This window comes from Ranitomeya variabilis, chromosome 3 (assembly GCF_051348905.1).
Source record: "Ranitomeya variabilis isolate aRanVar5 chromosome 3, aRanVar5.hap1, whole genome shotgun sequence".
Taxonomy (NCBI): Eukaryota; Metazoa; Chordata; class Amphibia; order Anura; family Dendrobatidae; genus Ranitomeya; species Ranitomeya variabilis.
In genome coordinates this window covers 687,013,103-687,037,168 of record NC_135234.1, presented here as the reverse complement: position 1 = coordinate 687,037,168, position 24,066 = coordinate 687,013,103, and the positions used below count along the sequence as shown (strand labels likewise).

Sequence of the window (24,066 nt, the reverse complement as noted above, 5' to 3'; positions counted from 1 at the left end):
GAGGAGCGAGGTGAAAAATGAGAGGAGAGGAGCGAGGTGAAAAATGAGAGGAGAGGAGCGAGGTGAAAAATGAGAGGAGAGGAGCGAGGTGAAAAATGAGAGGAGAGGAGCGAGGTGAAAAATGAGAGGAGAGGAGCGAGGTGAAAAATGAGAGGAGAGGAGCGAGGTGAAAAATGAGAGGAGAGGAGCGAGGTGAAAAATGAGAGGAGAGGAGCGAGGTGAAAAATGAGAGGAGAGGAGCGAGGTGAAAAATGAGAGGAGAGGAGCGAGGTGAAAAATGAGAGGAGAGGAGCGAGGTGAAAAATGAGAGGAGAGGAGCGAGGTGAAAAAAGAGGAGAGGAGCGAGGTGAAAAATGAGAGGAGAGGAGCGAGGTGAAAAATGAGAGGAGAGGAGCGAGGTGAAAAATGAGAGGAGAGGAGCGAGGTGAAAAATGAGAGGAGAGGAGCGAGGTGAAAAATGAGAGGAGAGGAGCGAGGTGAAAAATGAGAGGAGAGGAGCGAGGTGAAAAATGAGAGGAGAGGAGCGAGGTGAAAAATGAGAGGAGAGGAGCGAGGTGAAAAATGAGAGGAGAGGAGCGAGGTGAAAAATGAGAGGAGAGGAGCGAGGGGGAAAATGAGAGGAGAGGTGTGAGGGGGAAAATGAGGAGAGGTGTGAGGGGGAAAATGAAAGGTGTGAGGGGGAAAATGAAAGGTGTGAGGGGGAAAATGAAAGGTGTGAGGGGGAAAATGAAAGGTGTGAGGGGGAAAATGAGAGGAGTAAGGTGCTGCTGCAGTATGAGGCTGTGTATAGAGAATTGTGAGGTGCTGAAAGTGGAGGCTGTGTATACGGCCACATTCACACGTTCAGTATTTGGTTAGTATTTTACCTCAGTATTTATAAGCCAAAACCACGAGTGGGAGAAAGATACAGAAGTGGTGACGTGTTTCTAATATACTTTTCCTCTGATTGTTTTACTCCAAGTTTTAGCTTACAAATACTGAGGTAAAAATACTGACCAAATAATGTGTGAATGAGGTCTAAAAGAGAAAAGTGTGGTGCTGCAGAAGAAGTAGGCTGTGTATACGATATGCTTTATTGCAATTAGTGCAGTTTCTCTTGGGATCAAGTGTTTCCAATTGTATATGGAAGAGGAGTGTGAGGGGCTGCCGGAGGAGGCGACTACAAAGGAGAAAAGCTGTGATGAAGAAAAATGCTGTGTATAAAGGAGGAGCGTGAGGTGCAGGAGAAGGCTGTGTAAAATGAAGGAGCATGAGGTGCAGGAGGAATAAGACCCCTTAACTGCCACCATTAAAAGTCATATCGGCAGTCGTTAAGAGGTTAATATGGTGTTCAAAAAAATTTTTTACTTCAACAAAATGGCGCCGGTTGTATTTCGTGTACTAGTGCGGGAGCGTTGACATGTTCAACAGAGACAATTTCTTTTTCTTGTGCGCGTTCCCAAACTGGTCCTCGGAACACAATGGGCTGCGCATGTGCAGATTGAGAGCATTGCTTGCTGATAGACGCTATTGCGCATGCGCCAGCACCGTTTTGTTGAAGGAAAATGTTTCTTTTTTGAAGACCACAATAATTGAAACAACCATTTTGACAGGATGTGCCAAAGGAGAGGACATTTTCATTCCAAGAATTCCACTCATTCCATCTGTTTGACTGGCATTTGCAATGTGCATTAACAAGGCTCAGGGACAGTCCTTGAAAGTAGTAGGGATCGATTTGCTATCTCCATGCTTTTCTCATGATCAACATTATGTGGCCTGCATCTGTAGAGTTGAATATATGATGTGAAAGGTTTTTATGTGCAATATAATCATTATAATTTGTTATAGCTAACCACAGTTAGTTAATATGCCCGGGCAACGCCGAGCTCTTCAGCTAGTTGGACATATTTCTGCCTGTAATGAGCACCAATTGATGATGTATAAAGTTCATCGGTGCTCGTTTAAAGCAATTATCATGGACTGGTGCATACTGTATGGGGACTGAGTAATCCCCATACAGTATGATCATGGTCAGGCGCATATCATGTTTACAGGAGAGATGTGTTACTAACAATGGTTTTAGGTCCAATCATCAGCTGAACTAGGGTTTTGCTTAGCTGATCAGTGGTGGGATTAGGTCTATTCAGATAGCTTGGGATGTACTACCCATTATTTAGGGAGTCCTCCAAAGATTTTCGTTTATCATCTACCTCTTTAACCATAACTATGTGCAGTGTGTGTGCACCAAATTACTTACAGATTGCCGACTTCTCCCGTTCCCAGCGATGTTCCAGTCCTCTTCTGCATTGGTGACCGACGTTCTGACTAGCCGCTTCACACAGTCGTCTTGTGTGGATCAAAAGTCACTTTCTTGATGCAATTCTATGATACTAACATTAAGGCCAGGATCACATTAGTGCACCACATCCGATGCCATATGCTAATGACACTCGGCGGAAACTCTGCTGCAAGTGTGAGCCGAGTGTCATGCTTCTGTGATCCGATCCATTTGCGTGCGAGAATCAGATCACAGGTGAGAAGGAGGGATTAATCTCTCCATCGCCTGTCTCAGCGTATATCTGACTGCATTTGGATGACGTCCAATATTTTGTATGCACACATTGACTTGAATGGGTGTACCCAATTGGGACAGTAACTACACTCTCTAATGTTAAATCCTACCTAGTGTGAAGAGTGGCAGAGGGTCACAGAGTCCCGGTCCAGTTGGGACCCTGTGACCCTCTGCCACTATTCACACTAGGTAGGTTTTAACATTAGAGAGTGTAGTTACTGTCCCAATTGGGCACACCTTGTAGGTGCTTTTTTTTTAATTAAAAACAGTGTTCACTAAATACCCTATGTTATTTAATGCACTTGCTTTTTTACTTATTTATTTTCATTAGGGTATGTGCACATATTGTTTTTTCCTTGGTTTTGTTTGCCTCCATGATATATCCCAGTGTGAGCAAGCATACACCCTCATTGACTTGCGAGAAGAGGACCACAGTCAGTAAATATTTTAATACATGCACTGTGCATAGAATAACCATGGTCACACAGATTGATAGAAAACAAAAAGATACCGTATATACTCGAGTATAAGCCGACCCACCTAATTTTGCCACAAAAAACTGGGAAAACTTAATGACTTGAGTATAAACCTAGGGTGGGAAAAGCAGCAGATACCAATAAATTTCAAAAATAAAAATAGGTACCAATAAAAGTAAAATTAATTGAGACATCAGTAGGTTAATTGCATAAGATGCTCCATAAAGATATTTTCTCCATATAGTGCTGCACAAACGTTGAATATGGCCCCATAAGGTGCTCCATAGAGATATTTGCCCCATATGCTGTTGCTGCGATTAAAAAAAGAAAAAATTACATACTCCCCTCTCGTCGCTCAGGCCCCCGGCACTTGCAATACTCACCGGTCCTCGTTCCGGCGCCGCTGTGTCTTCCGCGTCCTCTGTGCTGACGCTCAGGCAGAGGGCACACACTAACCACATCATCGCGCCCTCTGACCTGAGCGTCACTGCAGAGGAAGCGGAAGACGGAGCGGCGCCCGGAACGAGGAAAGGTGAATATCGCGCAGTGCTCCCCCTCCCATTATACTCACCTGTTCCTGGCGCAATCCCTGCATCTCCGGTCTCCGGGCGCTGACAGCTTCTTCCTGTATTGAGCGGTCACCGTTACCGCTCATTACAGTAATGAATATGCGGCTCCACCCCTATGGGAGTGGAGTCGGGTCCATATTCATTACTGTAATGAGCGGTACCATGTGACTGCTTAACGCTGGAAGAAGCTGTCAGCGCCCGGAGACCAAAGATGCAGGGACCTCGCCAGAAGCAGGTGAGTATGTCACAGCCGCAGCTCCCTCTCCCTGCCGACCCCCCAGGGACAATGACTCGAGTATAAGCCGAGAGGGGCACTTTCACCCTAAAAAAAAGGGGGCTGAAAATCTCGGCTTATATTTGAGTATACTGTATACCGTAACTGCAGTGCTCCTTTAATCCCTTAACGACCGCCGATACGCCTTTTAACGGCGGCAGTTAAGGGTACATAAACCACAGCGCCATTAATTAACGGCGCTGTGGAAAAAGTGAATAGCGTCCCCCAGAGTCGGATTTTCTCTGGGGTCTCGGTTACTGGGGGTAGCCGAGACCCCAGAGAACATGATTAGGGTTTTTTTTACTGACCCCCGGGTTGCGATCGCCGGTAATTAACTGTTTACCGGCGATCGCAAAAAAAACAAACCCAAAGAAACGCGATTTCCCATTTAATTTCTCTGTCCTCCGATGTGATCGCACATCAGAGGACAGAGAAATGGGGTCCCCGATCGCTCCCCGATACTCACCTGTCTCCCCCGTCTTGTGGCTCCCGATGGGCGCCGCCATCTTGTTCCGGCCAAAAAATGGCGGGCGCATATGCAGTGCGCCCGCCGGCCGCCACCCGGGAGATCTTTGGGGACTCGGCTGCCGAGGGTAGCTGAGACCCCAAAGAACATGATCGAGGTCGGTTTTTACCGACCCTTGTTTTGCGATCGCCGGTAATTAACTGTTTACCGGCGACCGCAAAAAAAAATAAGGGATGTGTAAGTCTCTGTCCTCTGATGTGATCGCACATCAGAGGACAGAGAAATAGGGGGATTCAGGGACCCTGTTATACTTACCGGTGTCCCTGGGTCCTCCCGTGTCCCCTCCTGGCTGCTGGCTTCTTCCTCCGGTAAGAAAATGGCGGGCGCGTGCGTAGTGCGCCCGCCATGATCTGCCGGCCGGCAGCTAGAGGAGCTGGGGCTAAATTTAGGGTTAGGGTTGGGGCTAAATTTAGGGTTGGGGCTAAATTTAGGGCTAGGGTTAGGGATGGGGCTAAAGTTAGGGCTAGGGTTGCGGCTAAAGTTAGGGTTAGGTTTGGGATTAGGGTTAAGGTTAGGGTTGGGATTAGGGGTGTATTGGGATTAGGGTTAGGGTTGAGATTAGGATTAGGGATGTGTTGGATTTAGGGTCCTGATTAGGGTTATGGTTCTTTTGGGGTTAGGGTTGTGATTATCGTTAGGGTTGTGATTAGGATTATGGATCGGGTTGGGATTAGGGTTAGGGGTGTGTTGGGGTTAGGGTTGGAGTTAGAATTGGGGGGTTTCTACTGTTTAGGTACATCAGGGGGTCTCTAAACGCCACAGCCAATTTTGCGCTCAAAAAGTCAAATGGTGCTCCCTCCCTTCTGAGCTCTGCCGTGCGCCCAAACAGTGGTTTACCCCCACATATGGGGCATCAGCGTACTCGGGATAAATTGGACAACAACTTTTGGGGTCCAATTTCTCCTGTTACCCTTGTGAAAATAAATACTTGGGGGCTAAAAAATCTTTTTTGTGGAAACAATTTTTTTTTTTATTTTCACGACTGCATTATAAACTTCTGTGAAGCACTTAGGCATTCAAAGTTCTCACCACACATCTAGATAAGTTCCTTGGGGGGTCTAGTTTCAAAAATGGGGTCACTTGTGGGGGGTTTCTACTGCTTAGGCACATCAGGGGCTCTGCAAACGCAACATAACGCTCACAGACCATTCTATCAAAGTCTGGATTCCAAAACAGCGCTCCTTCCCTTCTCTGCCATGCGGGCCAAATAGTGGTTTACCCCCACATATGGGGTATCAGCCTACTCAGCATAAATTGCACAATAAATTTTGAGGTCCAATTTCTCCTGTTACCCTTGTGAAAGTAAAAATTTGGGGGTGAAAAGATCATTTTTGTGGAAAAAATATGATTTTTTTTATTTTCATGGCTCTACATTATAAACTTCTGTGAAGCAGTTGGGGGATCATAGTGCTCACCACACATCTAGATAAGCTCTTTAGGGGGTCTAGTTTCCAAAATGGGGTCACTTGTGGGGGGTTTCTACTGTTTAGGTACATCAGGAGCTCTGCAAATGAGACCTGGCGTTCGATCTCAATTCCAGCCAATTCTACATTGAAAAAGTCAAACAGCACTCCTCCTCTTCCAAGCTCTGCAGTGCGCCCAAACAGTGGTTTACCCCCACATATGGGGTATCGACATACTCAGGAGAAATTTCACAACAACTTTTGTGGTCTAATTTCTCCTGTTACCCTTGTGAAAATAAGAATTTGTGGGCAAAAATATCATTTTTGTGTAAACAAATGTGATTTTTTATTTTCACGGCTCTACTTTATAAACTTCTGTGAAGCACTTGGGGGCTCAAAGTGCTCACCACACATCTAGATAAGTTCCTTAAGGGGTCTAGTTTCCAAAATGGTGTCACTTGTGGAGCGTTTTCACTGTTTAGGCACATCAGGGGCTCTCTAAACGTGACATGGCATCCAATCTCAATTCCAGCCAATTCTGCATTGAAAAAGTTAAACGGTGCTCCTTCTCTTCCAAGCTCTGCGGTGCGCCCAAACAGTGGTTTACCCCTACATATGGGGTATCGGCGTATTCAGGAGAAATTGCACAACAAAATTTATGGTTACATTTCTGTTTTAACACTTGTGAAAATTTAAAAAAAAAAAATGATTTTGAAGTAAAATGTTTGCAAAAAGTTAAATTTTCATTTTTTCCTTCCACATTGTTTCCGTTCCTGTGAAGCACGTAAAGTGTTAATAAACTTCTTGAATGTGGTTTTGAGCACCTTGAGGGGTGCAGTTTTTAGAATGGTGTCACACTTGGTTATTTTCTATCATATAGATCCCTCAAAATGACTTCAAATGTGATGTGGTCCCTAAAAAAAATGGTGTTGTAAAAATGAGAAATTGCTGGTCAACTTTTAACCCTTATAACTCCCTAACAAAAAAAAAAAAAAATGTTGTTTCCAAAATTGTGCTGATGTAAAGTAGACATGTGGGAAATGTTATTTATTAACTATTTTTTGTGACATATCTCTCTGATTTAAGGGAATAAAAATACAAAGTTTGAAAAATGCAAAATTTTAAAAATTTGCCATATTTCCGTTTTTTTCATAAATAATCGCATGTAATATCGAATAAATTTTACCACTAACATGAAGTACAATATGTCATGAAAAAACAATCTCAGAATCAGCAGGATCTGTTAAAGCGTTCCAGAGTTATAACCTCATAAAGGGATTGTGGTCAGAATTGTAAAAATTGGCTCGGTCATTAAGTACCAAATTGGCTCTGTCACCAAGGGGTTAAAGAGGGAACACCCAAACAAAACCATAGAGTGCTATGTGTGTAAATAAAGACACAGCACAAATCCTTAGATCATGAAGCATATGCAGCATACCAAATTTCAAAAATGTAAAAACTAACATCTTATTTAGATGTCTGTTTTTGTTTTTATTTCTGTGAAAAAGGTGAAAAGATGGACTATTTTTCCTCTATCCATTTTTGCCATCAGTATGCCAGACATTTCTCCTATGCAGGAAAAAAAATACACACAAAAAAACCACTTCCAAACTTCTACTACCCAATGTATAGTAAAAAAAACAAAAACAAACAAATAAAACAGATTGGTTAAAAGTACCAGTAATCCGATTGTGCTGTATATGTGAAGAGGGTTTATATACATATAATGCATATATAAAGAGGGGGACAGGACCCCTCATGGGTTTACAGTCTGCAGGATATTGGGGAATGAGACAGTAGGTCAGGGAGGTGGTAGTGAGGCAACAGTGAGGTTATTGCAGGCTGTAGGGTTGCCTGAAGACATGAGTTTTCAGGTTGGGTCTGAAAGTTACAGTTGTGGGAGACAATTGGACGTGCTGCGGCACTGAATTTCAGAGGATGGGGATGTTCGGGAAAAATCTTGGAGGCGATTGGGTGACGAACGCAAATTGACAGAGGAGAGGAGGGGTCTTGTGAGGACTGGAGTTTACGTGTCGGGAGGTATCGGGAGACTAGTTCAGAGTTGTATGGAGGAAACCGTTAATGGACGGCCTTTTAGGTCAGTGTTGGTAATTTAACCCCCTCACTGCCATCGGACGTACTATTACACCGATGCAGTATCCCCAGCTTTGATGTGGGCTCCGGCGATGAGCCCACCTCAAAGCTGGAACATGTCAGCTGTTTGGAACATCCGACATGTGCCCGCAATAGGTGCGGGTGGAATCACGATCCACCCGCGTCTATTAACTAGTTAAATGCCGCTGTCAAACTGTCAGTAATTCTGCTACATAGAGGCGATCTGATCATTGCTATTGAATCATGCCAAAAGTAAAGAAAAAATGTTTTTAAAAATATGAAAAAAAAAAAAAAAAAAAAATTTATATATATATATATATATATATATATATATATTCCAATCACCCCCATTTCGCCTACACATATTTGGTATTGCCGCGTTCAGAATCGCCCAATCAATAAAAAAAAGAGGATTAACCTGATCGCTAAACGGCGTAGCGAGAAAAAAAGTCAAAACACCAGAATTATGTTTTTTTGGTCGCTGCGACATTGCATTAAAATGCAACAGCGGGCGATCAAAAGATCATATCTGCACCAAAATGTTATAATTAAAAATGTCAGCTCAGGACGCAAAAAATAAGCCCTCACCTGACCCCAGATCACGAAAAATGGAGACACTACGGTTATCGGAAAATTGCACTTTTTTTTTTTTTTTTTTTAATTTTTTATTTTCAAACTTTTCAACACATATAAACAGGCAAACAGTCATACTGGTTACATGAGTCAGATAAGGGTGGATACATATTTAAAATGGAATATACTGTCGCATTTCGGCCGAACCCTCAATACGGAATAATAGCCGGAAGTATCCACAGTTCTGATTGTGGCAGAACTGTTATGCGATCCAAGTAATAGGCTACGCAATCCGTAACCTGAGTCTCAAGAAGATATCGAACAGAAATTAAAACCAACAATAACAATGAGACAATCAAAGAAAAATAAAAAATAAGAAGGAAGGGGAGAGGGAGTGGGGGGAGTACCGGGGGGGGGGGGGGGAGGACTCGAGGTGAGGGGGGAGAGAAGCGGTCAAAGCAGAGCTCTTTATACAAAAATACCCCGTCAGAGATAAAAAACGGTCAGAATGAAAACAAACATACGGGGAGCAGAACAGATAATTATGACCGATTAGGAAGCAGAGAACAGGGCGAATATCGATCATGACTCAAACAAATAGGTAATTGAGCTGTATCTGGGTCCATCACAGTGCAGTAAAAGAACCTTAGGAGAAACAAGTAGCACAACCAAATGTTGTGTAAGGAGGATAGTGAATGGGAAACTAAGGGGTAATTTGAGATGCTAGCTGCCAGGGCAGCCATACACGAAAGAATTTGTCATGCGTATGTGAATCCCAACTGGTCAGCTCTTCCATCCTGAAGATGTCCTGGGCTTTTTTAAGCCATTCATCGATATGAGGGGGGGGACGTTTGTCTCCAGTGTATGGCGATCAAGTGCTTGGCAGCGCCTATTAGAAGGGGGAGTAGGTCATGCTTCTTAGGTTTGTAGGACTTCGTGGGGAGGGACAGTAGAACCTCTTGAGGAGTCAAACTCTGCGTTATTAGTTTCATCTGGTGGAGTCGATTAAAAATCTCCTCCCAAAATTTAGCGATAATTGGGCATGACCAAAAAATGTGCACCAAAGAGCCTCTAGTCTTCATACATCTCCAGCACAGCGGAGAATCCGAGAGGCCAAAGTGGTAGAGCGACTCAGGGGTTCTGTACCATCTGGAGAGGACTTTAAAGGCATTCTCCTGGAGCAAGACACATCTTGAGAACCCATGTGAGTGTTCCAAGACCTGTGCAATTTCTCTATTGGAGAGAGATATATTCAGCTCAGACTCCCATGAGGAGATATATAGGGGTTTAAAGTAAGATTTAGGGGAGATTAAGTTATGATATAGTTTGGAAATTAATTTAGGGGGCGTAGGGTTGAGTTTAAGAAGAAGTTCCAGCCAGAGCCAATCTGAATTAGTTTGGATGTCCGACTTAAGCCTAGAAATAATATATTGTACATGGTGGATTTGAATGAAATCTTTGGGGTGTTTCTTGGCGTCTCGAGGCCAACTGTTTGTGCAACTAATTTGGTTGGGGAGTAGGTGTGAAATTGGGAGGGTCGGCAGGGATTTCCAGAGGTCAAATGTGTCTATATATTTTGGTTCAATGAGCCAAGGTATAACTCCCAGAGGCATACTGTCCAAAAAAGGCAACGTGGCCAGTTGTTCTGGACTAGCTTCTTCCTTATAGTCAGGGTGTTGCAGGTTATTTCCTCCAGAGAATTTTGTGGGGGGGCAGCAGAGGTCCAGAGATACTTCTCCGCCTCACCTCCCATTAACAAGCGTTCAAGATTAGGGGTTTTTGGATCATGTCTTGATTTAACCAGGCACATCCACCTAGCCAGATGTATCGCCTGGTAGTAGGTCTTAAAGTTTGGGAGCACTTTTTTTTTTTTTTTAAGCAAAGTTTGTAAATGTTTTTCACCACTTAGACACCAAACATGTCTAGGCTCTTTATTATCTATGAACTCGTAATGACGTGGAGAATCTTAATGGCAGGTCAGTTTTAGCATTTAGTGAACCTAGCAAAAAAGCCAAACAAAAAACAAGTGTGGGATTGCACTTTTTTTTGCAATTATACCGCACTTGGAATTTTTTCCCGTTTTCTACTACACGACATGGTAAAACCAATATTGTTCAAAAGTACAACTCGTCCCGCAAAACATAAGCCATCACATGGCCATATTGACGGAAAAATAAAAAAGTTATGGCTCTGGGAAGGACGGGAGAGAAAAACTAAAACGAAAAAAGCACCAGGGGTTAAGGGGTTAAACTGGATTTGCTTCAGAAGTGGAAACCAGTGAAGGGATAGGCAGAGGGGAGAGGAGAATTAGTTGGGCAGGGAATCAAGGATAAACTGGAGAACTGCTAGTGTGGAAGTTGAGAGGCCAGAGAGGAGGATGCAGTAGCTGATGAGGCCATATCCACCAATCTGAGGTGGGCTCTAAAATACACAGTCGAGCACGTCTTAGAGACCACCCCAAAGGTGAATGTCACAGCTCACACCGTGCTGCCAACAATATGTCACAGATCCCAACAATATGTCAGGGATCCCGGGGAGGATACCTATATCGTCCCCACTGCTCACACCAATTTGTCACGAACCAGGGTTGTTTGGTTGCGCCTGGTTCCTTCTGAAGGGGATTTAGCCATGTCCCACTTCCGGTTTGAAACTTGCAGCTCTCTGGCACCCCCTTTACACTCAGGTCAGATTAGGTACTGCACCTAGGATAATTAGTCACCAGAAAGGCTGCCTGCTATGTACTGGCTATTGGGCACGCTGCAGCGAGGGCAATATAACTACTTCCACACAGGCGGGAACAATAATTATCAACGCCGCCGTCGCTACAAAGATTCCCAATAGCACAGAACAAAGTATGCTGCCACCAGCTACGATTCCACAAAGGTTAACGGGTCCGGAGCCAACCCAAATCAGTAGCGTAATTCACTTCAGAGGAAGCGACAGTTAGTTTATAGAGCAGAGAGACAAGCTAGTAAATTATATATTTTACTCCAAAAAAAGGGTAGGCAGTGTTTACAAGGTATAAAAAGATATTACAAGGAAGACAAAATCATGTGTATATTACAAATAAAATAGGATTAACATTGAAAAGAGAACACTTTATACATAGCGTTCAGCTCATTTCAGCTTTTGACTGGCCGTGTGCTATGAAGGAGAAAGGGCTTCCATATATCCAGATGTATGAGCACAGCTTTGCCGAGCTGTTAGCTCGCTTCCTGGACCAACTCTGCCCCCAATTCAGCATTGGTAAAGATATGCCCTCTTGTCGTGACATCACTGAGTGGGCTGAGTAATGACATGCACTCATCTTTTCTCAGAATTTACGTTTTTTGAGTCCCCAGACAAAGGCATTCCTTGGGCAAGGGGAGGGGGAAACGAGGGGCTTTACAGGATTGGTCGTCTGCAGTTTAAAAGCCATACACTGCTCACACATTGGTATTAAGTTGCACAGTATGTGCCATAGGGCAGAGGTGTCAAACTGCATTCCTCGAGGGCCGCCAACAGGTCATGTTTTCAGGATTTCCTTAGCATTCCACAAGGTGCTGGAATCATTCTGTGCAGGTGATTAAATTATCACCTGTGCAATATAAGGAAATCCTGAAAACATGACCTGTTGGCGGCCCTCGAGGAATGCAGTTTGACACCTCTGCCATAGGGCTTTGTTTGTTGTATGAGCGAATGCAGAGTGGGAGAAAGGGGGGGGGGGTCGAAACTGCAGTGTGTGTCTGATATGGTACTTTCTAGAACTAGTCTGACATTATGACATTTCTACATTATCGTGACAGTGAATATGGATGAAAATTATGTCAGACTGAGCACAAAGTGACTCTGCTTCATTACAGTGAATGGGCTTGTAAGTGCATGCACCTAAAATCTCCACAGCTTCACACCAAAGCCCCGATGGAGCCACTGACATGAGGGTAAAGCCTGGCCTTAGATATCTGAACTTATCAGGAGGTAGATTTAAGGGTATGCGCACATGTTCAGGAACTTTCGCGTTTTTTCGCTATAAAAACGCATACATATGCATCCTATCATTTAGAATGCATTCAGCAATTTGTGCACATGATGCGTTTTTTTCCCCGTGAAAAAAAACGCATCGCAGTAAAAAAAGCAGCATGTTCATTAATTTTGCGGATTTTTTGCTATTTAATGCATTGGGGAAAAACCGCGAAAAAAAAACCGCGAAAAAACGCATGCGGATTTGTGGCAGAAATGTCTGGGGGTTTTTTTCAGGAAATTTCTGCAAGAAATCCTGACGTGTGCACATAGCCTAAAAATTAATAAATAAATAAAAAAGCTCTCCTCTGAGTTACATCTTAAGGTACCTTCACACTAAACGACTTTGCAGCGATAACGATAGCGATATCGTTGTGTTTGACACGCAGCAGCGATCAGGATCCTGCTGTGATATCGCTGGTTGTTGCTGAAAGTTCAGAACTTTATTTGGTCGTCAGATAGGCGTGTATCGTCGTGTTTGACAGCAAAAGCAACGATGCCAGCGATGTTTTACAATGGTAACCAGGGTAAATATCGGGTTACTAAGCACAGGGCCGCGCTTAGTAACCCGATGTTTACCCTGGTTACCATTGTAAATGTGAAAAAAACAAACAGTAAATACTCACCTTCTGCTGTCCGTCACCCGTCCCTCGCCGTCTGCTTCCCGCACTGACTGAGCGCCGGCCGTAAAGTGAAAGCACAGCACAGCGGTGACGTCACTGCTGTGCTCTGCTTTCACTTTACGGCCGGCGCTCACAGTCAGTGCGGGAAGCAGACGGCGAGGGACGTGTGACAGACAGCAGAAGGTGAGTATTTACTGTTTGGTTTTTTTACATTTACAATGGTAACCAGGGTAAACATCGGGTTACTAAGCGCGGCCCTGCGCTTAGTAACCCGATGTTTACCCTGGTTACCCGGGGACCTCGGCATCGTTGGTCGCTGGAGAGCGGTCTGTGTGACAGCTCTCCAGCGACCAAACAGCGACGCTGCAGCGATCGGCATCGTTGTCGATATCGCTGCAGCGTCGTTTAGTGTGAAGGTACCTTAAGCTCAAACTGTTGATGTATCTGACTATGATTTCCTGCAGATCTTGCGCTCTAGACATGGAGGGAAACACTTATTTACACTATGTAATCTACATAAATGAGCCAAGTGTATTTTATTCTGCCAGATTGCTATAACCACCTAGGTAGGTCCGGCCTGTCACAGGGCCATGTTTATAGCCCAGTTCTGCTGATGTGGGCGCCTTGATTACTGGCTTGTCATTTTCTTTGGCAGGATAATAAGACAGGCCAAGCAGCCTCCGAACTCTCAAAGTGTCTGCTCTTAAATGAAAGACCTATAATAAAACAAATGGGAGCGAGACAGACGTGGAAATTTAAGCAGGACAGAACGTATCCCCTCCTGTATTCCTCAGGACAGATGTTACTGTTCTTAGAAAAACGTGCATGTATACAAAAAAACAAAAAAAAAACAAATAAATATACGGGTCAGATCACTTTAAAAGTGGTTGTCTTGGTGAGAGAATCCCTTTGAAAAGACCCCATGACTAACAAAATTACTGGTTTTGCCATAAATACCTAAGAATAATGCCCCTAAATAACACCATATACCTTTCCTGCCAGTTTCAGGTTTCCTGTGCTCTCTGCCGTCACAGCCATCATTTCCTCCTCGGATTTCTTTGCTCCCTTCTGACTACATTTCCCATCATCCCTTGTGCTTTGCTCCAGACCAGCAGTGAGTACTCCCCCTGTAACAGTACCTAAACCCACCCTTCCCTATGCAGCAACACACACCGCATCAGCATAATATCTGGTCCAGGAGACTGCTGCAGGTAAGTCATTGATAAAGCGAATAGAAGTAACAAAGCACAGAACAGCAGCCCTAACAAATTTTAATACCGGCTCCTCACTGACTAATCAGGTTCCACTGCAATTGGATGTATAAATTCATGTACAATACAGAGGGAATACAGTAGGTTGTATATATTACATTAGGGTAGGGTCCCCAACCTGTGGCTCGCGGTACCATCATGTGTGGGTCTCGCGATGTCTGCCAGCTTGGTGCAGCAGCTCCACGTCTAGCAAACTGGTATGAAGAGCACATCTCAAATGGTGAATTTTGTGAGTAGCCCTGCACAGAAAAGCAGATCTGGATGCACATACACTGGTCTTAGGGTGCTTTCACATTGCGTTGTGTTCCCATTGGGGCATATGACCAAAATCTCCTGCAAAACGGGGTCCGGATGCCTGATGGGGCCAATAGACTAAGGCTATGTGCACACGTTCAGGATTTCTTGTAGAAATTTCCTGATTTTCTGCAAGAAATCCGCATGCGGTTTTTTTTTTGCGCGTTTGTTTTTTCCGGAGCTTCCCAATGCATTAAATTAAGGGAAAAACGCAAAAAAATCCGCAAAATTAATGAACATGCTGCGTTTTTTACCGCAATGAGTTTTTTTCGTGGAAAAAAGCGCATCATGTGCACAAAAATTGCGGAATGCATTCTAAATGATGGGATGCATATGTATGTGTTAATGCATTTTTATAGCGAAAAAACAGCAAAGTGTGCACACAGCCTAATTGTGACGGCAGAGAGAACGGGGTGATTTCTGCAGAAAAGCTTTGGCTGTCATTAACCACTAAAGGGGTCTCTGGGGGGTGTTCGGGCTTTTTTTTTTTTTTTTAAGACTACAACTTCCTTTTGTTTCAGTAAATAACACATGTACATAGCAGTATGGTCAGATCCCGAGCCTATCTTTCATTAAAGGGATGGTCTGAAACACAAATTAACTTTAATCCTAAAGGTCTATTTTTTTATCATACTCTATTTTTTTCCAATACACTTTAAATATACATTCCCAATCTTTCCTCACTATACTAGCTAACTGATTTATTTTTATTTCTACTTCCTGTTTGAAGACACTTCCTTTGAGAATCCCAGTTTTGGACCATTCCTTACCAGTGTGTCATGAGCCTGTGTGAAGATCAATGTGAAAGGAGAGGGGTGTTACATGGCATTATAATCCTGCCTCTTTAGGCTACTTACACACTAGCATCGTGCACTGCACGTCGCTATGCGTCGTTTTGTAGAAAAAACGCATCCTGCAAAAATGCTTGCAGGATGCGTTTTTCCTCCTTAGACTAGCATTAGCGACGCATTGCCACACGTCGCAACCGTCGTGCGACGGTTGCGTTGGACCGTCGCCATTAAAAAACGTTACATGTAACTTTTTTTTGGTGTGTCGTGTCCAGCATTTCTGACCGCGCATGCGCGACCTCCCCGCACCTCACAATGGGGCAGCGAATGCGTTGAAAAACAGCATCCGCTGCCCCCGTTGTGCGGGGCTTTCACAGCTAGCGTCGGTGCGCCGCAACGTCGCATAGCGACATGCAGTGCACGACGCTAGTGTGAAAGTAGCATAAAATGAAACTTCTATAAACTCTTCCACAAAAGACAGGAGAGTCTTTATTAAAAAAAAAAAAAAAAAAAAAAAAAAAAAAAAACAGACTGGCAAGATTACGAATTTTATTTAAAAAAAAAAAAAAAAAGTCATTTTTGCTTTTTTTTTTCCTTTCATGCAACCCAAAAACTTGATTTAAACAAGTCATTTTCTGATGATTGCTTCCTGACCAATATCAGATTTAGCTCTGCTCTATAGGGGGCTAAGAAGCTAGCGGTGCATGGAGCTAGCTTCTTAGCCCCCCTATACTCTCACTGTACATCAGACAGCAACAATGGAGTAAAAGGTTACTCCTACCACATAAAGTGATCACACAGTACTAGGCTATACCATCACTTTATGATCAGTAAGGTTCTGGCCTATGGAATTTCCTGACCACTTGATGCAAAGAAAATACTAGTGAAAGTGAGGCATTGCTAAATCAGTCCTAGCAGTGGCATAACTAGTGTCGGATGGGCCCTGGTGCAACATCTGGCCCAGACCCCTTTCCTCATCCTGAATAAATTCTATACATATTCTCCCTCATCCTGGCACATACAGTATATCACCCATTCTGCTATATGTCCCTTATCCTGGTATATGTCCCTCATTCTGCCGCTGTTCTTTAATGTATAGAAGAAAATAAACCATTATACTCACAAGAAGCATATACAGAAGTCATGGGCTCCATAGGAGAAGTATAATGCACCCCCCATAGTCCTCCATATAAAATAATGCACATCTCAGTCATCCATGTAGTATAATGTACCCCAATAGTCATCCATAAAGTATAATGCACAACCCATAGTCATTCATGTAGTATAATGCACCCCCATAGTCATCCATATACTAGTATGGACCCTTTTATTAAAAAAATATAATAATTCACCTTCTTTTCGCTCCTGCGCACGTCCTCTTGTGAAGTCGGCAGCTGACTTCAACATGCAACAGGAGCATGTAGTGTCACGTGCATGCAGACATCAGCTGCTCGCCTAGGACTGGCCAACATCATGTATTGTGGCACACGGACCCGATCTGTCTGTGCGCTGCAATATACTTCAGCTGCTGGCGTCAGCGGTCCCCTGACCCTCTGGGCCCAGTGGTTACACCACTGAGTCCCACGACTATTGCATTATTAAGAGTGGTAAAGGGGGTGGAAATAGAACCTTTACTGATCAGGGCGGCACAGTGGTTAGCACTGTTGCTTTGCAGCGCTGGGGTCTTGGCCGGGGGTTTCTAAAGCTGGATATCAGACAATCGGCCGCAGTCCAGAGGAATGTCACATTGCAGAGATCTAATAAAAAAAAAGAAGAGCAGACAAGTACAGCATGTATGTTTGTGTGTGCCTAGTCGGATGTCAGAAGGAACTCATTTTCATTATAGTTTATTAGGCTGGTGACATATCCGTGTTTTTTTGTGGACTAAGTGGTCCGCACAAAATCATGGAGAGATGTCTCTGACTTTCATTAGTCTAGGACCAGCTTGCACTGCTCGAATCCCAAAACACCGACTCCTACATATCATTTCCTAGAGATCAAGCGGCAGTAATACTTTGGCGCCAACGTGACAACTTGCTGCCAAACTGTACATATCATACGCAGGTGCGCAGGTAGGATCCAAGGTTACATCTACACTGACCACTTGTGAAGGCATGAGTGGGCGAACGGGGACGGAAAAGTAAACACCAAATGTTCTAACCTGAGCAAACATGGAGCTTGTTGTTTGGCCGTGCATGGAGCTCTTTGAATCCGGCCGGTAAGTGACTGACTACCAAGGTCAAACCAAAATAAAATTTCCATCTAATATTTTAATCCTCAATGCCAAATATGTAAAAAGAAGCGAAATAACAAAGACGTGCTGAGACTACGCTGTGCATATTCAAGCTATTCAAGTACAAGCTGAAGTAGATGAGATTCTACCAAATATCATTCACACGCAGGGTAAACATATCCAAAATCAGGGCAGAAATTGACCTGCAATGCAGATTTTAGAATTACAGCTTGCAGAGCAAAGGGTGAAGCCAAAGGCAAACGCATAACACATTTACTTATAACTCGTAGAGGTTGCCACTGAGTTTTCATTGGAAGCATGCGTGTCCGAGTTCACTCAGCAGAACTGTCCACTGACTGCAAAAGTGAATTGGTAAGACCCTATACACACCGCACTTGTGTTGCTGCTCAGAAATCACATGTAAAAATGATGTGGATTCACATGCGGAGTCACAATCTTCCCTTTCACATTAAAAAGTGTAAGCAAAAATAAATTTGTTGGGCTCCCATTTTACTACTTGTTTTAAGCCTACATTGGAGGATCTTCCATCGTAGAATGGGACATGTTGCCCATAAAATCCCATTGTCAATAAATAAATAAATACCAGGCCCACCATATACCAAAAAGAAGTTATCTGACAACTAGACGAAGTTGTCCCTTGAAGTTGTCATACGTGTTTTATCTATGTATGTCACAGACAGAACATATACCCATTTTAGTCCATGCCAGTGGTTTCCTTTCTGTGGACCAAGAATGAGCAAAAAAAAAAAACCACATGAAACTGGACCAAATTGGATCAAAAGAGCTACTCTGTGAATAGTTCACACTATGGCAGACTCCATCCCCCAAGTGTTAGGTGGACAACAAGTGATGGCTGACATCTAATACTTTCCCAGGGAAAAAGGAGACGTGTGCTGATGCGCCGTCGCCAATGTCAACCCCGTTTATATGGAAACGACCAAGATCATCTAGTAAACAGCAGATATTGGGGAAAATTTACCATATAAAGCTACATAAAAGGTGCCAGAATATTGGAGTAATAAGTGCCAAAAACATTCTGCAGCTTGTCTGACATAGGGGTGTGGCCTCATTGAAAAGGGAAGTGTTTAATGGGAAATTGGCATGTTATTCTGTGCAACAACGTACGCCATAATTGCGCTGCACATTTCTGCAGCAAATAAAAAATCATGTAAACATAGGCTAAACAAACAGATACAACAGAGCTATGAAAAAATGGTTTAGTCTAAGGGGCCCAACAGTTGGTCGTATGAAGGTTAATCCAGGAGCTCTTCCCCCGACTCCTCCATACAGAGGAGAGAGCCACTACCAGACTCCTTTGACGGCGGCGCAGAGAACAAAAGGATTTGGGAATCCAAAATCAAACACGACTTACGTGAAAAAATGGATTCTTTGCATCAGAGTGCAGTCTGAATCTTTCATGAACACAGTCTTGCATTGATTATTTTGATCGGACCCTTAGATCAAAATTGGACACGTCTGCGCAATTTTCTGTGGACTTTGAAAAATCACGGCCATTTGAATGGCCCCATTGACCTCCACAAGTACAACTGCTATACGTGATGTATCGGAAGTCTGAATGGGGCCTTAGAAAAGTATTGATAAATCTGCACCATCATTTGCAGAAATGAGTCTCATTAGCCTAAAAGCATTGCCTAAGGACCAGAAGTTCAGTGTCAGCATAGGACATTGTCCCATCCGCACAAATACCTGCAGTCGTCAATGGCCGTTTACACATGTGCACTGATATGAACGTAACGTGGACATGACAAGGCTGCATGGCCAAACAGGACGTGAAGAATAATGGTCCCATGTCATAATGTCATCTCCAGTCTGATAAAGGCCATCCGCGCCGGTTTATCTCAGCAGCAGACGGTTGGTGATAATTTACAGGATGTGGACACTGCAGTCTGTCGATTCTTTCCTACATTCATTTTTAGTCTAGTTACATGAGACATATGCAAATTGTAGGGAGTGGATTGGTCAGTGACACAACTGCGTGATCACGTCAATCATGTGTCATTGGGGCAACAAGACCCTGCACCAACAGCGCCTCCAGCAGGAAGCGATCACTGAGCAATGCTTCCGCATCCCACAGTTTAATTCATTTGATGCATACTGAAAGATTACTTATTGTCTTTTATTGAGCAATAGGTCACCTGTCTTTCAATAAGCTTTAAAGTGTTGCATGTCTATAAAAAAAAAAAACAGTGTGTGTGTGTGTGTGTGTGTGTGTGTGTGTGTGTGTGTGTGTGTGTGTGTGTGTGTGTGTGTGTGTGTGTGTGTGTGTGTGTTCAGACGGCAGTTTTTTTGGTCAGACGGCAGTTTTTTTGGGTACGAGAAATACCAAGGAAAGAACTTGCGTTCATTATAGTTTATTAGTCTTTCGACATTTCCGTGTTTATTCATGGAAGGGGTAACTTAATGTCACTTACTGACCTACATAAAGCTCCTACTCCCACTTTACAAAGAGAAGCAGAGTTATACCTTACTACTGTGTGTCAGCTGCTTCTTGTTAAAAATATAGGGAATGTTCACATCTAACATGAAACTGCTCCATCCTCTAAAAGCGGTTCTGCAGTTCTGCACTTGGGGGGGGGGGGGGGGGGGGGTCTACAAATAAAGAAACACTTACATGAATAGTAAAATTATTTTCATTTACAGTAAGTGCATTATGCCATATATCTTCCCATACCTCTACTTAAAAAATTAACTAAGCATTAGCAAACAATACATTTTTATATCCCTTTAATTGCAGGCATATTGATGGGAGTCTGGGTCATGAGACCCCCCACAAGTCAGCGAAAAAACAAGACTTAAGAAGTGCGCAGCTCAGGAGAGAAACGCGGACATCTCCTACCTGAGAACACCCAGAGTGGGGTACAGACTGACAGAAACTGTGCGCTCCAGTCACCCGAGTATTGTGGTCATACCATTGGGTCCTAAGGGTGCGTGACCATGATCATGAATAGCAGCATTTTGGCAGCAGTGCATTTGCACTGCATTGTACAGTACACACCTGTTGACTATCTGAATGGTCTGCCATTCATTCCTTTAAGTAAATATCTACATACAATAATTCCATCTACTTTACATTGCTTAGACTAGAGTATATATGACTGCTTTGATTCAGTGTGCTTTTTCTCTTCACACACCTATTGCAAAGTAGGAAGGAAAACTCTGAAATGGTGGACTATCATAAAATACTGGACAAGAAATATTCAAATAAAATTGCCTTTATTAAACATATAGTGGCAAACAGTAGTATTGAATAAAAAAAACATGTGCACGTATCAGGACAGTGTTGTATAAAAATATATTTAAGAAAATATTTTATAAATATATAGTTGAATATATGAGCCTAATATAAAAAGTAGCGGACCAGAAGGGAAAACAATTTAGATGAATTAAAATATATTCTTGATTATTGATCACAATAGAAGAATGTAATAAATATTAAAATATATACATGTGATCACATAAAACAGCGCCCAAAGATAAATCGGATATAGGAAAAAAAAATTACACAAAATAAATTGAAAAATAAAAAAAAAAAAAAATGGGCAGAAAAAAAAAACCCCGGTGAAAATAGCTGCAAATAAATAATGTCTACAAAAGTAATTGCATGTATAATTGAATAAGTTAGTGATAAAACATAATAATCATAATCAATCTGTATAGAAATCAGACCCCCAAAGATGCAAAAAAAATTTTTAACAGTGTCCAAATGAAAAATGCAATTAAAGTAATTTACAAGCAGTGCGTCAAATGCAAGTAGAGGGACATATAGGAATATAAGGTGCAAAGTGCAGAGTGTCAAATAGACAGAAAAGGACTAATAAGAGTATAATGTGCAGGGTGCCAAAAGAACGATAAAAAAGGGGGCTGTATACCTTTAGGCTATGTGCACACGCTGCGGACTGGTGTGCGGATTTTTCCACACTGATTTTGATATATCTGCAGGGCAAAAACAATGCGTTTTTCCTGCGGATTTACCGCGGTTTTAAACCTGCGTTTTTTTTTTATATGGAGCAGGTGTAAAACCGCTGCGGAATGCGCACAAAGAATTGACATGCTGCGGAAAATAAACCGCAGCGTTTCCGCGCGGTTTTTTCCACAGCATATGCACAGCGGTTTTTATTTTCTATAGGTTAACATGGTACTGTACACGGCATGGAAAACTGCTGCGGATCCGCAGCATCAAAAACGCTGCGGATCCGCAGTAAAAACCACAACGTGTGCACATACCCTTAAGGTTCGCTAGGTCCAGATAACACGCACACCCCAAGTAAACTGCAAGCACAGTGGATGGATTTATAGAAATGCCATGCCCACCATGCTTCTATTTAACGCTGTGTAAACTCACCCGCGGTGCAGGTCTACAAGCCGCAGCATGTCAATATCTGTTGTGGATACGCTAGTCTCTGCAATAGAAATGTATTGGATGTTCAGTCAACACATGCGGATTGACCTGCGTGAGAGGAACGCAGCAAAAATGCTCTGCTACTTCCTTATCGTGGGAACAGTCTTAGAGGTGAGGGGGTCCAAGTCCACCTCTAAAGCAACTTCTGTTACAGCCACAAAAAGGAGTGCGTTATGAGGAGCTATTGGACTGCAAAGAGCCGTATACTGTTCTTGCACAGGGTCCCGGTGTCGCTCTACTGAATCCGTGTGCTGCTCTGTGTGTGCGTGCCAATCTCCTGAGCTGCACTTTTAGGGGGTTTTGAGTGACTGGTGAGGGACCCTCATTCATCTGCTGGTTATCAAATGAACAAAAACATACATTTTTTTTTTTAGAAAACAAAGTTTAGTTACTCTAGATGCCCCCCAACCCCCCCCCCCCCCCAACACAATTCATCCATTATCAATATGTCACACTGAAAGTTAAATATTAGCATGAGGGATGCCAATATCAGATATACAGCTTAGGATCATATACAAGGAGCGTTGCATATGCATGAAAAATACAACAAACTCATTTCCATCTCTGACAGACACTATAGAAACGGCTCTGTGATAATTGTGTGGTAGCATCCTTCCCCCCCTTCCCAACCTGAATACTAGGAGATGCAAAGAGTCCTCAAAAGAAAAATCATCTACAAAGGGGAAGGACAGCAGCAGAACATGCAAGAGAAAAGACTGGAAATATTTGTCAACACAACGATTTATAATAAAACACACTATCAGTAAAGTAAAACAGACTAAAGATAAACCACCCTCCGATGTTACAATGAAATCCCCCCAACTCAAAAAAAAAATAAATGAGTATTTAATACTTTCAGCAGTTGTTAGACACATTAACTACAAACATCTGCTCTGAACATACGAGTTGTCAACGAGGCTTCAATAGGGTCCGGATGACAATTTTAGATTACGACACACAGATTTCATCATTGCTCCCTCTCGATCACTGATCTGCCTTAGGCTACTTTCACATTAGCGTCGTGCACTGCACGTCACAATGCGACGTTGCGGCGCACCGACACATAATGTGGAAGCGCCGCACAACGGGGGCAGCGGATGCTGTTTTTCAACGCATCCGCTGCCCCATTGTGAGGTGCGGGGAGGCGGGGGCAGAGTTCCGGCCGCGCATGCGCGGTCGGAAATGCTGCAGACGACGCACCAAAAAACGTTACATGCAACGTTTTTTGGTTGCGACGGTCCGACGCAACAGTCGCGACGTGTGGCAATGCGTTGCACTGCGTCGCTAATAAAAGTCTATGGAGAAAAAACGCATCCTGCAAGCAATTTTGCAGGATGCGTTTTTTCTGCAAAACGACGCATAGCGGCGTGCAGTGCACGACGCTAGTGTGAAAGAGGCCTTACTGTCAGTCTTCACGTCATTCTGCAATTCAATCAATGAGGGAAGGCTTTTCACTTTTTAAAGAGAACCTGTCACATGAAAAAACACGCTATTAACCTACAGATATGGAGTTAATCTGCAGATTAATAGTGTTCTGAACCTGCCCGGCATTCACACTTAGGGTACGTGTCCACCTTCAGGATGGCCGGCGGTTTGGACGGTGCGGCAAACCCGCTCCGCCCTAAGCTCCGCCCCTTCTGTGACACGATGATGCCGGATGTATTTATTGCACACATCCAGAATCATCGCACCCCACACATAGAGCCCTGTGTGGGGACATGGTAAACGGACATGCTGTGATTTTAAAGACGCGCCTCATGTCCGGAATCGCAGGGTGCGTGTTACCACGCATAGTGGAGACGGGATTTGATAAAATCCCCTCCACTATGCTGTAGCATCTGGACGCTGCGTGTTTGACGCTGCAGCTCTGCGCAGCGTCAAACACGCAGCGTTTCCTGAACGTGGAAACATACCCTGAGAGCCCCACTGC

The 24,066-nt window shown here is 43.5% G+C and overlaps 1 protein-coding gene and 1 long non-coding RNA gene across 4 annotated transcripts in view; one reads left to right on the top strand and one right to left on the bottom strand.

The window, feature by feature from the left end:
* LOC143817030 (uncharacterized) overlaps nt 1-21,547 on the top strand; it is a 29,230-nt gene extending 7,683 nt beyond the window's left edge. Inside the window, exon 3 of the long non-coding RNA XR_013224047.1 lies at nt 20,472-21,547. This is a non-coding gene — a long non-coding RNA (uncharacterized LOC143817030). The remainder of the gene's footprint in view (nt 1-20,471) is intronic.
* FNDC3A (fibronectin type III domain containing 3A) overlaps nt 1-24,066 on the bottom strand; it is a 381,088-nt gene that overhangs the window by 352,029 nt on the left and 4,993 nt on the right. The gene's annotated exons all lie outside the window — the stretch shown is intronic.